This window comes from Microcaecilia unicolor, chromosome 10, assembly GCF_901765095.1.
Source record: "Microcaecilia unicolor chromosome 10, aMicUni1.1, whole genome shotgun sequence".
NCBI lineage: Eukaryota > Metazoa > Chordata > Amphibia > Gymnophiona > Siphonopidae > Microcaecilia > Microcaecilia unicolor.
This window is the reverse complement of record NC_044040.1, coordinates 113,544,966-113,560,652: the sequence shown is the minus strand read 5'-3', so window position 1 is coordinate 113,560,652 and position 15,687 is coordinate 113,544,966. Positions and strand designations below refer to the sequence as shown.

The 15,687-nt window shown below is 42.1% G+C and overlaps 1 protein-coding gene across 1 annotated transcript in view; it reads right to left on the bottom strand.

Moving 5' to 3' along the window:
* The window catches only part of PPP2R3A (protein phosphatase 2 regulatory subunit B''alpha), a 1,495,967-nt gene that overhangs the window by 124,761 nt on the left and 1,355,519 nt on the right, over window positions 1-15,687 (bottom strand).

The window sequence follows — 15,687 nt, the reverse complement described above, 5'->3', positions numbered from 1 at the left end:
TTCAATTATCCAAATATAGACTGGGTAAATGTAACATCGGGACACGCTACAGAGATACAATTCCTTGATGAAATCAAGGACAGCTTTATGGAGCAACTGGTGCAGGAGCCGACGAGAGAAGGAAAAATTCTAGACTTGGTCCTTAGTGGAGCGCATGATCTGGTGAGGGACGTTATGGTACTGGGGCCGCTTGATAACAGTGACCATAATATGATCAGTTTTGACATTGACCCTGAAGTAACTGTACACAGAAAGTCAAATACGTTAGCGTTTAACTTTAAAAAAGGAGACTATGATAAAATGAGAAGAACGGTAAAAAAAAACTTAGGGGGGCAACTGAGAGAGTAAAAACTGTACAACAGGCGTGGACGCTGTTCAAAAATACCATCCTGGAGGCCCAGGCCATACATATTTCGCGAATTAGAAAAGAAAGACGGAAGTCCAAAAGACACCCGGCCTGGTTGAAAAGTGAGGTGAAGGAAGCTATTAGGGCTAAAAGAAACGCCTTCAGAAAATGGAAGAAGGAACCGTCTGAAAATAACAAGAAACAGCATAAGGAGTGTCAAAGCAAATGCAAGGCGCAGATTAAGAAGGCCAAGAGGGAGTATGAAAACAACATAGCATTACAGGCAAAAAAACATAGTAAAAATTTTTTTCTGTATATTAAAAGCAGGAAGCTGGCAAAAGAATCGGTTGGGCCACTGGATGACCGAGGGGTAAAAGGGGCGATCAAGGAAGACAAAGACATAGCGGAGAGATTGAATGAATTCTTTGCTTCGGTCTTCACCGAGGAAGATTTGGGTGGGATACCGGTGTCGGAAATGGTATTTCAAGCGGACGAGTCGGAGAAACTTACTGACTTCACGGTAAACCTGGAGGACATAATGGGGCAGTTCGGCAAACTGAAGAGTAGCAAATCTCCTGGACCGGATGGTATTCATCCTAGAGTACTGATAGAACTGAAAAACGAGCTTGCGGAGCTACTGCTAGTGATATGCAACTTATCCTTAAAATCGAGCATGGTACCGGAAGATTGGAGGGTGACCAATGTAACGCCATTTTTAAAAAAGGCTCCAGGGGAGATCAGGGAAATTATAGACCGGTGAGTCTGACGTCGGTGCCGGGGAAAATGGTAGAGGCTATTATCAAAAACAAAATTACAGAGCACATCCGAGGACATGGATTACTGAGACCAAGTCAGCATGGCTTTTGTGTGGGGAAATCTTGCCTGACCAATTTACTTCAATTCTTTGAAGGAGTGAACAAACATGTGGACAAAGGGGAGTCGGTTGATATTGTGTATCTGGATTTTCAAAAGGCGTTTGACAAGGTACCTCATGAAAGGCTACAGAGGAAATTGGAGGGTCATGGCATAGGAGGAAATGTCCTATTGTGGATTAAAAACTGGTTGAAGGATAGGAAACAGAGAGTGGGGTTAAATGGGCAGTATTCACAATGGAGAAGGGTAGTTAGTGGGGTTCCTCAGGGGTCCGTGCTAGGACCACTGCTTTTTAATATATTTATTAATGATTTAGAGATGGGAGTAACTAGCGAGGTAATTAAATTTGCTGATGACACAAAGTTATTCAAAGTCGTTAAATCGCGACAGGATTGTGAAAAATTACAAGAGGACCTTACGAGACTGGGAGACTGGGCGGCTAAATGGCAGATGATGTTTAATGTGAGCAAGTGCAAGGTGATGCATGTGGGAAAAAAGAACCCGAATTATAGCTACGTCATGCAAGGTTCCACGTTAGGAGTTACGGACCAAGAAAGGGATCTGGGTGTCGTCGTCGATAACACACTGAAACCTTCTGCTCAGTGTGCTGCTGCGGCTAAGAAAGCGAATAGAATGTTGGGTATTATTAGGAAAGGTATGGAAAACAACAGGTGTGAGGATGTTATAATGCCGTTGTATCGCTCCATGGTGCGACCGCACCTTGAGTATTCTGGTCGCCGCATCTCAAGAAAGATATAGTAGAATTGGAAAAGGTGCAGCGAAGGGCGACTAAAATGATAGCGGGGATGGGACGACTTCCCTATGAAGAAAGACTAAGGAGGCTAGGGCTATACAGCTGGAGAAGAGACGGCTGAGGGGAGACATGATAGAGGTATATAAAATAATGAGTGGAGTGGAACAGGTGGATGTGAAGCGTCTGTTCACGCTTTCCAAAAATACTAGGACTAGGGGGTATGCGATGAAACTACAGTGTAGTAATTTAAAACAAATCGGAGAAAATTTTTCTTCACCCAACGTGTAATTAAACTCTGGAATTCGTTGCCGGAGAAAGTGGTGAAGGCGGTTAGCTTAGCAGAGTTTAAAAGGGGTTGGACGGTTTCCTAAAGGACAAGTCCATAAACCGCTACTAAACGGACTTGGAAAATCCAAAATTCCAGGAATAACATGTATAGAATGTTTGTACGTTTGGGAAGCTTGCCAGTTGCCTTGGCCTGGATTGGCCGCTGTCGTGGACAGGATGCTGGACTCGATGGACCCTTGGTCTTTTCCCAGTATGGCATTACTTATGTACTTATGACATGAATTTGAGGGTACGTGGGTACAAGCAGTGAGGGCATTATATAAGGAGCCAAGGGCAGTAGTGTGGGTCAATGACACTATTTTGGAAGCCATTAACCTACAGAGGGGAACAAGACAAGGATGCCTGTTGTCCCCTTTGTTGTTTGTGCTCAGTATTGACCCTTTGATCAGGGAGATTATGACGAACTCGGAGATTAGTGGAATTAAAATGGGGGACCATGAATTCAAGATATCAGCCTTTGCGGATGACCTGTTGGTTCATTTGACTAAGCCTAGTGAGTCCTTGCCTGCATTGATGGAGAGTTTTGCCGAATTCGGGGATTTTTCGGGTTTAAGTTGAATCTAGGCAAATCAATGGCATTACCGACTAACAATTCGATACGCAACAATGGGAGGGACAGTTTTCTCTGAAATGGGCCACTCGCCACTTTAAATACCTGGGTATTAGTCTCCCCTATAAAATGTTTCTGATACATGATCTGAATATTAGACACCTATTGGACCAGACGAAACAATCCTTATTGAATTGGGCAATGTTACCGATTTCATTATACGGACGAATTCAATTATTTAGAATGATTGTGTTTCCCCGGGTGGTTGTACTTGTTGCAGACATTACTACTCAAATAACAAAGAAAGAGCTGGGTGAGTTTATATAAAATTATTTCACACTTTTGCTGGCAGGGGAAGAAACCAGGACCCCATTTAAATACCTGATAGGGCCCTGGAGACAAGGAGGATTAGGTATACCAAATATGCAGAGCTACAACTGGGCATGTTTATTGCAACACTTGGGAGATTGGGTGTTAGATAGTCAAATATTTACGCCTAGGGTGCTGGAACAAGCTGTCTATGGTAAATGGAATGTACTATCTCTAGTCCAGTGCTCTAGAGTACAAGTCCCTGCGGAGCTGCGGCCTGGTTTCCTCTTGAAATCAATGAGGCTTACATGGCAATATTTGATACCTTTACTAAAGGGGAATAAACAACAATCAGATTTGATTCCACTAGTTGGTAATGTAGAGTTTGCCCTGGGGATGGATAATCAGAGTTTTAAAAGATGGGCACAAAATGGGATTCAATACGTTGGGGATCTATTAGACGAAGAAGGGAACTTTAAGACATGGGAGATGTTATTGAGGACAGGAAAGGTAGAGGGACGGAACATGTTCGCCTATAGACAAATACAACACTATGTTAGCACCATAGATTTGAAAGATGAGTGGTTCCCCCTTAGACAGCGCTTGTTAAATTTTTTTGAACCCGTTCAAGACCAAGGGATCTTGGTATCCGCCCTGAAAGCAGCATTAGAAGAAATTCAAGTAAATCCAGGGAAACTGGAATTGCAAAATAAATGGACTAGGGATTTGGGTATTGCATGGGACTCAATCACCTTGAACCAACTAGTTGGAAGAATACCTTCTGGATCGATAAGTGCGGAGCTTCGCGAATATAATTTTTGCCTGCTCCATAGAGCTTATTTTACGCAAGAACGACTTTTCAAAGCGGGAGGAATATTACTCCACTATGTAAAAAATGTAAAACAGAAGTTAATTCTTTTGGACATGTGCCCTGATTCAGAAATTTTGGGGGCTATAATTTGCTATTTAGAAAGACTGGGGGGTAGACCAGTTAAGATGTCACCTAGGGCCTTATTATTGGACCGATATGAAGACTTTGGACCGCAAAATAAATGGTTCATTCGGAAGGCTGGGATGCAGGGCAAGAAAGTTATTTTGGGGGCGTGGACCAGCGACCTAGCTCCCTCCTACTGGCAATGGAGGAACAAGATGCACAACCTGATGCTACTAGAAGCACAATGCGCCCGACTCACATTCAAACGGAAGCAACACTTTTTATTGGTTTGGGATGCATATATTCAATCCCTGCCTCATAGAGCTCGTAGTTTAGTGCTGAATTCATTTTCTTAGAGACGCATAAGCAAACTGAACCAGTGAAAGGAGAACGCAAGGAATAGAAGAATTATGGGAGAATGGAGATGGGGAACACATAGCTGACAGGGGGGAGGGTAGATTGGTGGGGGGAGAACATAAGGGGGGGAAGAACTCACTGCTTTGGAGGTAAGCTTAGAATGGGACGGTGAGATGGAGGGGGGTATGGTGGGGGAGGAGAAGGGATAGAGGGGACTTGGAGGAATGGTTTGCAGAAGGGGGGGACAAGTCACAAACCAACAAGTGATTTTCGGATCCTAGGGGATACCATTTTTGGTAAGGTTCAAGTTTGCGGTATAATGGGACGGTAGATGTAACATCTTTATTAGATAATGGCTTGTAAATTCCACTTATTGACAGATTGGTGGGAAGGGGGGGAGGTAGGGGATTAAAGTTTGTTGCTTGGAATCCAATGGAGGTATAAATGCTGAAGGGGTACCAGAGGGGTTATAACAGTATCTTGTGCGTGGCTGCTCTAGTGTCTGTTTCCTGCTGTGCAGTAACCATTAATACAGCCAAGATTATGACTGACTAGGGGGGAAAAGGGGGGGGGAACATATATATGGAAAATGTTGAACAATTTACAAGTGATGTTTGTAGTATTGTTTTATTGTTCAATAAAAATTGTTTAAATATAAATAGACACTTTTATGGATTACATGAATGAAACCAGCCAATAATCAGTAAGTTAAATTTAAAGCTCCCTTATACCATTAGTGACTCTAATCAATTTGCAATCTCATTATTTAATGTATTTTTTTAAACAAAACATACTTGTATATTAATTAATATTAGATAAAGGTACCACCTAAGTGACAGTAGGAGAGGCAAGAGATAAAACAATTGCAAACTACCAAATGCAGAGGAATGTCCTGGTCAGTTAATGAATGAATGAATTACTAAAATAATCAGTTTATTAGGATAAAATATAGCACTCAATAGATGATAAAATCACCATGCTTATGTTTCAACAAAACCTGCATCAAGAGTGAAAAACTGTAGTGCGATAAAACCAAGTAATGATAGTGTGTCGGTGTAATCCAACTGCAAATTTCAGGATACTCAATAAAGGAAGAATAGTGAAGAATACTTTCGGAATATGTCCTTCAACCTTCCTAACCACCCGCTCATATCAAGTGACATCAAACTCGACAACATCAGTCACATGGACACCTGAATGCGGAGTTCCACAGGGATCCCCCCTCTCACCGACTATATTCAACCTAATGATGACACCCTTGGCTAAGCTATTATCGAATCAGAATCTAAACCCACGCATATATGCTGATGATGTAACAATCTTTATCCCTTTCAAACACGATCTAAGAGAAATCTCTGACGAAATCAACCAAAGCCTACACACTATGAACTCCTGGGCAGATGCATTTCGACTGAAACTAAACGCCAAAAAAACCCAATGCCTAGTACTCACCTCGCAATACAACAAGAAGGAATTCACCACCATCAACACACCTAATCTAAGTCTACCAGTCTCTGACACCCTAAAAATCCTTGGAGTCACCATTGACCGACACCTGAGAACCATGCAAAAAACATAACTAAAAAGATGTTCCATGCAATGTGGAAACTAAAACGAGTCAGACCATTTTCCCAAGGAACGTCTTCCGATACCTGGTACAATCGCTGGTACTTAGTCATCTGGACTAATTCACTCTACGCTGGCTGCAAAGAGCAAATACTCAAAAAACTCCAAACAGCCCAGAACACGGCAGCCAGACTTATATTCGGCAAACCAACATACGAAAGCGCAACACCCCTTCGTGAAAAACTACACTGGCTCCCACTCAAAGAACGCATCACGTTCAAACTCTGTACCTTGGTCCATAAAATCATCCATGGCGACGCCCCAGCCTACATGTCGGACCTAATAGAACTACCACCCAGAAATGCAAAAAAATCCTCCCGCACATTCCTCAATCTTCATCCTCCCAAATGTAAAGACTTGAAATACAAATCAGTGCATTCATCAACCTTTTCCTATACAAGCACACAGCTCTGGAATTCACTGCCACGTAACCTGAAATCGGTCCACGAAATGACCAATTTCCGCAAACTCCTGAAAACTTATCTCTTCGACAAAATATATCACAAAGAACAACACGCGTAACTCTACTTTCTTTAAGTTACCCAGGAATGTTCTTTAATGTCTTCTGCTTTCACACTATCATGCACCTAATGTCTATGGCTTTAACACTATCATGTATTTTACCATCATGTAACCAAAACTTCTGCTAAAACAAATGTGTACTGTTTTCTATTTCTAATATTATGTATTTCACCATCATGTACCCAAAACTCGCTGTAAAACCAAATGCACATTCTTTTCTATTTCCAGTATCCACGATGAATTGTAAGCCACATTGAGCCTGCAAAAAGGTGGGATAATGTGGGATACAAATGTAATAATAATAATAATAATATAGAGATGCACTGAAATTAATATAAGCTCAATTCAGTTGAAAACATATTCCCATATGTTCCTATCAAACCTGAAAAGGTGCTGAGAGAGGACCTGTTGAGGGGAAGAAAAGGTCACTGGTGAGTATATTATCTAATGGGAAATTGCATTCTAACTTGGGAAAAGGTAGACGTGGAGTTAAATAGGTCATTCTTACACTCTCTATTAACTGCTCAACTTATGGGCTAATCTTTGCCTTGGCACTATCATTTCCTTTCTCCTCATCACTTAGCACAGTAACACCTTTTTTACTTTAGCAAGTAACTTTCCTAAGCTACCACCTTTTTGCTAGCTTATGCAGAAGAGAAAATGGTGATGCTCATGCTTCCAGTTTCCTATTGAACTTCTAACATAATCAGCCTTGGAATTTTGGAGAAATGAGACAGGTTGAGGCTTGTATGGCTGCTTGTCCTAATATTTCAACAAGTTTAGTGAAGTTATTCCTGCTTCTTCTTCCCCTCGCTAAGTGGTTCTCCTATGTCTCATTTCATGGCACCAAAAATGAATGGTACAAATGAGAATTTGGCTTATATCCCTATCGGACCAAAAATGTCCCATTTTCATATTTTACCATTAAATTTTAATCAAAAAGCACATCCCTATGTACCTTTGGTGAGAGATGGTTACTCAAATAAAAATCAAAATGGAAAATGGATTGTTGCCAACAAAGACAAGTTTTTTGCCCATTTGCATTACTGTTCTATCTCCTTTTTTTGTTGAAGGCCAGGGAATCCCATTGCTTTCTTGTAATGAGTGTTGTCTAAGGACAGCAAAATATCGGTCACCCACCTCACAAAGGATTTGATTTTAAACCAATAGCTTGTATATAGAATTGATGATCCCTCCTCTTCCCCCCCCCCCCCCATGATGATGCTGATACAGATGTCCCACACATACTCATTAGAGCATGGCTGAAAGCTCTGTAAGTTCTATAGTCACGGTTCAGTCTGGCCTCCATCCAATTATGTCATCCTGGTGTTCTTGGAGAACGCGTTTACAAGTAAGCAATTCTGCTATTTGGTTTGCCTGCAAATCAAATTCTTCTCTCTCACATATCTTCCGCTCTCTGCCTTCTGTGCTATTACTTCCATATTCCGTACTTCCATATTCTCTTCAGCACCTCCTCCATCCTAGGTCAGTCACTCTTCTCACTCCTTTGTACCTCCCTCTTGTATGCCTCTTTTCACTATTTTCCCCCCTGCCAAATCTTGTTTGATTTGATTTTATTCTTTCTGTTATAAAATCACTTTTCTTCTGTAAGTGCAGGTATACACAAGTCTTGGAGCAAGGAGAGCATACGCCAGGGAAAAATATTTTCTCTGCTGCCCCGATTAGCAGAATACATACTGTATGTACTCTAGTGGCAAGATTCAGCACTGACTTTTTTTTCCAAACTATGGTCCTTGGAAATAAGAGGGAACTGTACTGGAAATCTGAAACTGGGTTGAAAACCCAGAGAATTTCCCAGCTAGTTTCACAGAAAAGATGAAACTCAGTTCTCTACCCCTACTGGAATCTAAATGGCAATAATAAAAATAATAATAAAGTAACGGGCTTAATGTTCTCAGAGTTAAATTAGTTATGCATGGAAACAAGTTTGGTGAATTCTAAGACAGGGCTCCCTGGAAACAAGTTCAGTAAATTCTAAGACAGGGCTCCCCAAACTTATTCTTGGGAACCCACAGCCAATAGGGTTTTCAGGATATCCACAATAAATACTGGAAGACCCAGAACTTAATAATAACAGATATTAAATGGACAGGAACACCCTGGACTGATCACTACAAACTAAACTTATCACTACACTGGCGGAAGAAAGGATTACACCAAATACAAGAACACACATCCTACAGATCAAGACGTCACATAGACACAAAAACATTCTGGTAACAGATGTATAACAATGAATGGACAGCACAAACAGACTCTATATACCACCTCATGGAATGGGATAAAAGATGCAAATGCATAGTAGATGAAATAGCACCCTTAAGAACAAGATCTTCACATAAGCATAACTCGATGCCATAGTTCAACAATGAACTGAAAAAGCTAAAAACACGAGAATGGAAAAAAAAACAAAAGATGAACACACACTCATGGAAACAATCACAAAGAAAGTACAAATACGCTATAAGACAGGCCAAAAGAGCATAATATAAAACTAAAATAGGGACAGACTATAAAGACACGAAGAAATTATACCAAATTGTGAACAAACTCCTAGACATCAACCTGGTCACTACATCGAATGCAGACATCCCATCTGCAGATAAATTTACTAAGTATTTCAAAGAAAAAATTGTAAACCTACGCAACACGCTACCTCAGGACAACACTGACATTGAAAACTTCCATAATGAGTTGGACCCAACCACTGGAGAATACCTGGCTGACCGAACCTGGTCAAATGTTGCACTCCTCACTGTCGATACAGTTGCACGGGTGATCAGCAGGTTCTCCAACACTCACTGTAAACTAGATACCTGCCCCAACTAAGTAATGAAATCCGTCCCTGACCGCTTCATAGTAGACCTCACATCCCACCTAAATTACATGCTACAGCAAGGTCTCTTCCCTAAGGAAATGACAATATCCTACTCATCCCGATACCAAAAGACACCAAGAAAAAACCCCCAAATTAAATCACTAACTACCGTCCAGTAGCATCCATCCCGTTGTCAGTCAAACTGATGGAAAACATGGTAGCCAAACAACTCACAGATTATATAAACAAATTCACAATATTACACGAATCACAGTCAGGTTTTCACTCCTTCCACAGCACAGAAACAGTACTACTCACTCTCCTAGCCAAATTCAAGCAGGAAAAAGCAATAGTCAAAAACATACTCCCCCTCCAATTCGACATGTCTAGTACATTCGACATGGTAAACCACAATATATTAATAAGATTACTAGATAAGTTCAGGATTGGTGGAAACATACTTTGCTGGATCAAGGGTTTCCTAACCACAAGAACATATCAAGTAAAATCAAATTCAAACATGTCATCACCATGGAAAGCAGACTGCAGAGTACCACAAGGCTCACCGCTATCACCGATCCTCTTCAACCTAGCCAAGTCCTTATCCAACCAAGGCCTTAACCCCTTCATCTATGCAGACAATGTCACAATATACATTCCTTACAAATCACCAACGAAATCAAGATCAGCTTGAACATCATGGACTCTGGGCAAATGCATTCCAAACTAAAACTCAATAAAGAAAAAAACACACTGTCTTATCCTCTCATCCCAACACAACGCAGACAACCCCACAATTATCAACACCCCAGATTACACCCTCCCTATCTCAGACAGCCTGAAAATCCTTGGGGTTACATTGGACCGCAACCTAACACTAGAGAGCCAAGTGACATCCACAAGAAAGAAAATGTTCCACTCAATGTGGAAACTCAAACACGTGAAACAATTCTTCCCGAGGGAAACATTTTGCAACCTGATACAATCAATGGTACCAAGCCATGTAGACTTTCTGCAATGGAATTTATGCAGGATGCAAAGAACAAACATTAAAGAAACTTCAGACCGCTCAAAACACGGCAGCTAGGTTTATCTTTGGAAAAGGCAAAATCCCTCCGCGAAAAATTACACTGGCTCCCAATCAAAGAATGCATTGCTTTCAAAATCTGCACTCTGGTTCACAAAATTATCTACGGTGAAGCCCCGGGATACATGACAGACTTAATCGATCTACCAACTAGAAACACATCTGAATCAACATGAATGTACCTAAATCTGCACTACCCAAGCTGCAAAGGCCTCATATACAAATCAACTTACGCATCCAGTCTCTCCTACTGTAGATCCCCTATGGATGAGGTTTATAAAGAGGGTGGTACAATAATAAAATCACGGTGTAGGGTCCCACGCTAAACACTCACCATTTAGGGAACGTACAAAGAAAGGTAGGGAAATTCTGTATATTATACAGTGTGCAATTCAAGATGTTAAGCGAATTTCCCTAGATGTTACAAAATTTTAATGATGACAATATTGCACACTAAATTTTGGATTTAAATAATTTATTGCACAAGATGGTTTTAAAGTGCAATGAATGTTTTATAATAACAAGTAAGTTCAGCTCACAATAACTTTCACCTCTTGTATAATTGTGAAGCGATCAATTTCTATTCAAACCACAACTTAACACATCAGATAAGTACATTAATCACATTTTCCTCTCTTTACCCAAAATTTCACCAGTTTTCATACACTTAAGTAAGGTAATTGATTCTTTGTGTTCAATTCTTTGTTTCAGAACCCAAATTTCTACTTAAAGTGACTCAGACCGTTTATGGACTACTCTAAGCAATCAGTTAAGTACCCATATTTATACATAGTCCCTTAAATTACTGAAAGAGATGGTGGCTGGAACACTTAGCTGCTCTGTAGACCTTTCTTGTATGATGGTAACTTTGGTCTTTCTTGGTAGTTGGTGCACGTGTTGCTCCTGCGTTGATCCTCTTGCGTTGCCCAACAGCCTCTGTACCTGTACTCTAGTTAACTAAAAGAAATTGAAACCCTGTCTCCCTATCTTGTGGGAATTTTGTAAGGATTTTTGTTATTTCCAAAAACTGTGGCCAACCAATCTAGATTAAATCAACAGATAATTAATGTTCCCTATTGCAGGACCTGCCTTGTTACTTTTCCCTGCCTATTATAACCAGTCACACCTTTCACAAAACAGTACAGAAAGGGAATTCAATCTCACTCTCACATTACACAATTTTCCCAAACTAGTGCCTTTATCAATAGTGGCCCAGGTAAAGAAAACAATTCCCTCTAAACTCAAGTTAGCACATCTTCACTGCAAACCAGTGTACTGTGGTTACAGCTTTGCTCCTCCTTGACAAATAAATAAAGCACCCCAGCTTTTACACAATCACAGTTACCAGTCACATTCACTAGTCACCAATAAACAGTTTGTAGCTGGTTTTAAAATCAGGCAAGCTTTTTTCCTTTTTTTTTGTATAACCCTTTGACAGGTGAACACATGTGCACACACTCAGAATGCTTCTGTCCCACCGGGTTACTCTCTCTCTCTATCACCAGATACTCTGATTCAACCAAATTATGTTTCATTCAGGCTGCCTCTCCTGAACACACTTAGTTACACACAGACGGGTAGAGCACTCTCCACACAGGTCTGTCATCACCAGGTCTGCTCCACAAAATTCCACTGTCTCTAAATCACCAGCTGCTCTGGTTAAGCTCTGGTTCCCTATTACACAGGCAGAACCTTTTTCAATGATCTGTCTCCTCCTGCTTTCATCAAGCACCCCTTTACTTAATTTCTCTCTCTATACATATCAATTTTACACACACACACTGGCAGAGCAACTCATACACATCAGGGTTGCCAGGTGGAAAATATTTTTCCAGCCCAAAGGAGCCCAAAATCCAGCCCAAAACCCGCCCAAACTCAAACCCCGCCCCTGACACCCCCGCCCCCGCGTCATCACCCCCGCCCCCGCCATCATCGGCCCCGCCTCCACGTCATCGGCCCCGCCTCCCATGTCATCGGCCCCGCCTCCCACGTCATCGGCCCCGCCTCCGTCATCGGCCCCGCCTCCCACGTCACTAACCCCACCCAAAACGTCGCTAACCCCGCCCACCGCGGCCAAAAAAGCAGCCCAAAAACCGCCCGAAGCCCAAAAAGCAGCCCAAAAAAACGCAACCCGCTGCGGGCAAAAATTTCCCGCGGCGGGTCGCGGAAAACCGCCCAATTGGGCGGTAAAACCGCCCACCTGGCAACACTGATACACATACTTCAGCTTCTTCAGTTCCTCTCCTCTGCCTCCCCCTAGCAACAGGACTGCAGCTAGGCCATCTGACCTAGCAGCACCAATCAGACGCTAGCTTGTGGAAGGTTACCCAACTATTACAGTTTGTAAACTTTTCACAAACTCCATTTTGAAATCAGATTTTCCTATTACAGTGTATGGAGGAAAATGGATTTCCATACAAAATAAAAGGTAAATTACATTACACTTTATAAAAATGTGCCACCATCCAGGTCACATTTTCCTGAATCCAATCCTTGTTATTTTTTTTTTGTTAAACCATAAACAGGCACCATTTCACATCATTTGCATGTAACCCCCCCCCCCCCCCCAAAGTGCCAGCAGACCCCGGGGCAGCCCTAGCAGACCCAGGATGGCTCCTTTACAAGGGACACCCAGCATTTTATTTATTTTATTTGAGCAGGGACTGTCTTTCTTCTATGTTTGTGCAGCGCTGTGTACGCCTTGTAGCGCTATAGAAATGCTAAATAGTAGTAGTAGTAATTTATTTTTTTAATATCCCATCTACACTACATAAGCACACAACTGTGGAACGCATTACCAAAAGCCTTGAAAACTACGTACAACCACCTAAACTTCGGGAAAAAAACTAAAAACTAACCTGTTTAAAAAGGCATACCCTACCAATCCAACATAAATGCCTGATCTCTATAACACAACAAAACTAAAGTACGTAATGGACATAACACAACTCCTCCATTGTACGATTCCCTAATGTGGCCGTGCCACATGAACTTTATCTTACCACAACATCACTTTGTGCTTGTTTACACCGGAGTTTCCAAACGCTTCTCCGGTACTATGTAAACCACATTGAGCCTACAAATAGGTGGGAAAATGTGGGATACAAATGTAACAAATAAATAAAATATGCAAATTTCTCTCATAAATATTTCTTGGTAGATATCCTGAAAACCCAATTGGCTATTAGTCCCCAGGACAGACTAGTTCTAAGAGCAGGTTTGACAAACATTCAGCCGGTGGCAGTCAGCATTTTGTTGAATGCTTACCATCACTGGCTAATTAGCCCCTAATATTCAGTGCTAGGCCATGTCAGGGAATTGGCACTAAATATCAGGGGCTCAATTTGGTGGGGGTGGCTGCTGGAGCCTATGAGGATCCTGGCTGATATTCAGCTGGTGCTCACATAAAACAGTTATGTGGGTCCTGGCTGAACCGCAGAACTATATTTTACCTTTAAAGAAGCATCAATCTCCCTTCCGGACTCCAAAATAGTCCCCTTCCTTTCTACCTTCTCCTCCCAGCCCACAAGAATCAAAGTTCTCATCCCTGGAATAAGCCCCCCCCCCCCCCCCCCCCAAGGTCTAGGTAGGCTCCCCTTCAGTGTACCTACTTCTCTGGTGGTTCTAGTTGGGGGCAGGAGTTTAGCCTCCTTGCTCCTGACCCTTGCAGCTAGCTGTACTGTGAGATGCAGCTAAAGGTTGCGGCAGCCATTTAGAAAGGCCAGCTGAAAGGGGCAGGAGCGAGGGGGCTTTGCTCCTGCTCTCAACACCTCAACTAGGACCACCAGGGATACAGATAGGCCCAGGGGAGGGATTTAATTCTTGCAGCAGGAGGGGAGGAGGTAGGAAACTTTTTGGCTCAGGGTGTTCTTAAAGGTAAAGAATAGTTATATGGATACTGGCCAATATTCAGTGCTGACACTCACATAGCCAAGTGGGCAGAATGAGGACAGCTTTTGAGTTGTTTTAAATTTGCCCATTTAGTTATGTGGGTGCTGGTACCAGTGGCGTAGCCAGACTGCCAATTTTGGGTGGGCCTGAACCCAAAGTGGGTGGGCACAAAATTTTCTCTCTACCCCCCTCCCCCAGCAAAATGTAGTCACACTCAGATACATTTGTCACACAGGGTAAAGTGCTGCTTTTCAGTGCATCAGATTTCAGACAATTTATTTAATAGCCTAACATCCTTTTCAGTGAGCTTTCAGAGGCCAAAACCTCCTGCCTCAGGTCAGTATAATGCTGTTGTGGTATCCTCTCCTAAGGAAGGAAGTATTGGTCTCTGAAACTTTATTAACACCATATTACTTTATCCTAAATTAAAAATACAATTATTTTCTTTACCTTTGTTGTATGGCCATTTACTTTTTCTCATTGTGTTGCTCCCAGTCTCTAGATTCTGCTTTCCTTCGTTTTCGCTTAACTCTTCTGCCAGGGTTTCCTGGCCATTTGTCATTTTTCTCTCTTTTTTTCTTTGCTTTCTTCAATATTTTTCTGCCTCTCTCTCTCTTTCCAGATTTAATTCATTCTTACTATCCATTCTTTAATTTCCTTCATCTACTTATGGCTTTTCATCTTTTTCTCACCCTTGTTCTCCCCATGCCCCTTTCACTACTCTCCTTTTCCATCCAGCAGCTCTCTTCTTTCTCTCCCCATCCTTCCAGTGTCTCCCCTCTTTCTTTCTGCATCCTTCCATCCAGTGTCACCTCTTTCTCCCTACCCTTTCATCCAGCGTCTTCCCTCTTTCTCTCCCCATCCTTCCACCAATCTACCCTCTCGCCTGATCCTTCCATCTAATGTCTCTCTCTCCCTCCTTCTAACCAGTTGTCTATCTCTACCCTTTTCTGTTCAGTGTCCCTTCTCTCTCCACATCCTTCCAGTCCTCCCCTTTCTCTCTGCATCCTTTCATCCATCTCCCTCTTTCTCTCCCCATCCTTCCATCCAGTGTCTCTCTCCCTATCCATCCATTTTCCCTCTTTCTCTGCCATCCTTCCATCCGTTTCCCTCTTTCTCTGCCATCCTTCCGCTTTCCCTCTTTCTCTGCCATCCTTCCATCTGTATTCCTCTTTCTCTCCCCATCCTTCCGTCTGTTTTCCCTTTCTCTGCCATCCTTCCGTCTGTTTTCCCTCTTTCTCTCCCGATCCT